The 3,148-nt window shown below is 41.9% G+C and overlaps 1 pseudogene; it reads right to left on the reverse strand.

The window, feature by feature from the left end:
- Positions 1-2,439: 2,439 nt before the first annotated feature.
- Positions 2,440-2,813, reverse strand: LOC102870462 (annotated as a pseudogene).
- Between the last annotated feature and the right edge of the window lie 335 nt (positions 2,814-3,148).

The following is a 3,148-nucleotide window of genomic DNA, read 5'->3' on the forward strand; positions in this document are numbered from 1 at the left end:
AATTTATTATTAATTTCAGTAAAAATTTACAGAGGCTTTGGATTTCCATTCATTCATTGTTGCACGATGAAGAATTTCTTGTGAATAGAGGTTGGTTCAATCATTTTAGGGTGAAGGCAAGTTTACATAACATTAAAAGGGAAGTACAAGTTGTCCGTAAGTCAGACATCTGATCATAAGTTGGTGACTTACTGTAGTAAAAGAACGTACAATTATTACTCATCTCTAAATTCAGAACATTCTCATCACTCTAAAAAGAAACATCAAGATCACTAAACTTCAACTTCAAACTTCAAAATCACAAAACCAGTCAGTCTCCATTTCCTTCTATCTCAGTTATCTAGGGCTACTGTAACTGAAACACCACAAGTGGATGGCTTTCATAAACAGGAATGTATTCTCTCACAGTTTAGAAGAGTAGAAGTAAAAATTCAAAATACCAGTTCTAGGGGAAGACTTTATTTCCTACTCTGGGAAAGACACTTGTCTCCTTTCAGTACCTGTGAGTCCAGAAGCATCTCTTGGAGATCTCCATGTGTCTTGGCATCAATCTTCCCCAAGGTCTAGGAGGTACTTAACATGGAGAACCCAAATCCCAAAGATATGCTCCACTCACAGCTCTTATTTATTCATGGTACTGACATTCCTTATCCCCTTCTTGCATCATCTCTCGTCTTTTATCTCTTGTAATATAAAGGTGATTGTAGGACAAACTCCAAGGAAATTTATTAAGGTTGGTGACAGGATACAATTTCTCAGTCAGGGAAGCTCCTGAAGTCAGCCTTCAGCTTTGCAGATTAAGGTCAGTGTTACAAAGTTCTCTTAGGCCTCTTTCCGAGTCCTCCAGCAAGCTTGAGTGAAGTCCCCTGGATCTGGGTCTGTGGGGTAACAGTCCCATGTCAGCTCAATCTCACATCAGTTCTCTGCCGCAGCTGATGCTGCTCTCCTGTACATATGGCTCGCACAAGAGTCTCTGACCCAGAAAGACACACACTGCATTCTCTGCTGCTGCTTCTTTGCTGGTAGTTGAGATTCCCAAATTTCCATCACTGAACCTGCCCAATTTAAACCGGGTGGAATGAGAAACCTAACCTCAGAGATAGACTAACATATCCTATTTACATGTTCCCTCTCAGCCATGTGGCCTAGGAAAGCCATTCTGAATAATAGACCAATTAGTGGCAAGAAGCTGCAATCTCAAAGGCAGGATGTTCAAATCCACCAGCTGCTCCATGGGAGAAGGATGGGCAATCTCCTCCTGAGTGATTAACTTCCTCTGAAAACCCTCCAGAGGATCAGCTATAGGTTGGTCTGACTCTACGGTACACAACAACAACAACAACAACAAAAACAACACTACAACCACAATGGGCCAAGAACCAGTCATTTGAATAAAAGCAGGAGATACCACGATTTAAAATCAAGAAAGGTGTAAAGCAAGGTTGTATATTTTCGCCACATATTTTCAATTTGTATGCTGAGCAAATAATCTGAGGAATTGGATTATAGGAGGAAGAATGGGCCATTAGGACTGGAGAATGACTCAGTAACAACCTGTAATATGCAGGTTACACAAACTGTCTTTATGAAAGCGAAGAAGCACTTACAGATAAAGATCAAAGTATGGATTCAACAGAAAGAAAACAAAAATCCTCACAACTAGATCAAACAGCAACATCATGAAAAATAGAAAAATATAAAGCTGTCAAGGATTTACTTTTATTTGGAAGCACAATCAATATTTATGGAAACAGCACCAAGAAATCAAACAGCATGTTGTTACACTGGGCAGAGGTGCTTTGAAAGACCTCTTTAGAGTGTTAAAAAGCAAATGTACCAGTTTGAGGGCTCAGATGAGTTTGACACAAGCCAGGATCTTTCAATTACTTCATGTACATGTGAAAGCTGGACTGTGAACAGGGAAGAAAAAAAAAGGATTTCTTTTAATTATGATATTGATGAAGAATATTAAACATGCTACAAATGCCAGCAGACTACACAAAGCTGTTTTGGAAGAAGTATAGCCAGAATGCTCACTCCTTAGAAGCAAGGATGGGGGAACCTGGCCTTGCATATTGTGGACATGTTATCAGGAAGGACCAGTCCCTGGAGAGGGATGTCATGCTTGATAAAGAGTCAGAGAAAAAGTGGATGGTTACAGTAGCAGCAACAAGCATAGCAATAACTGTGATGAGAGGGTAGGGCCAGGCAGTGCTTTGTCCTGTTATACATAAGGTTGCTATGAGTTGGAATCAACTCAATGGTACCTAACAACAACAATAAGAGTCTCGACATACATAGGACTTCATCACCCAGAAACTGCCGGCATTTCATTTTGTATTTATTCCTCAATCAATGGACATTTGTTTTATTCTTTTAAAAACTTTTAATAGAAATTGGTTCTTTTCTTTGCATGTGGAGGAAGGAAGATTGTAGCGATCACTCAGTCCAGAGGTGACCACAGTGTGAGGCTGTGCCCACGTAGTAGAGGTGCATGGGATCCTCAGCCTGTGCACTGTGACTGGAAAAACACCGCTTCCTTGTGGCTGCCCTTCTGGCATGAGTGGTCCCTGGTCCGTGGCAGGGTGAGTTCCTGGGACACATCAGCGATGTTCTGGGTCAGTTCATCCACTTCATGTGTGATCTTGTTAACACAGATGTAGCTGTTGTCTGTGTCTTGCTGGTAATCATAGTTTCTGCACACAGAGGGGAAAATGTGGTTCTATTTGTCTTCCTTGGGACACAGTATGCTGTTACATTGCTGGCAGAAGTGAATACTCATGAAGCCTGGCTTAAAAGCCATTGGGCTCCATGGTCGCCCAGCCACTGTTTTACTCTTTTCATGTGCCATCGAGTCACTTGTAACTCCTAGTGACCCTATGTAAAATAGCTCTGAACTCGGTTCTATCCTGAGCCAAGCTTACTGTCTCTGACACACCCACCTCCATTACCCCTGTCACTGAATCGATTCATCTTATCTGGAGTCTCCCTCTTCTGCACTGTCTCTCCACCTTTCCAAGCAGGATGTCCTTCTCAAGGACTGGTCCCTCCTGGTCCCATGGCCAAAGTATGTGAGATGGAGGTTCAAAATCCTTGCCTCTTAGGAACAGCTTGGTTTCACCACTCCAGGTCAGAAATGTTTTGTTCT

The sequence above is a fragment of the Elephantulus edwardii genome, unplaced genomic scaffold, assembly GCF_000299155.1.
Source record: "Elephantulus edwardii isolate Elephantulus edwardi_28Jun2011 unplaced genomic scaffold, EleEdw1.0 scaffold00015, whole genome shotgun sequence".
In the NCBI taxonomy this organism is placed as follows: domain Eukaryota; kingdom Metazoa; phylum Chordata; class Mammalia; order Macroscelidea; family Macroscelididae; genus Elephantulus; species Elephantulus edwardii.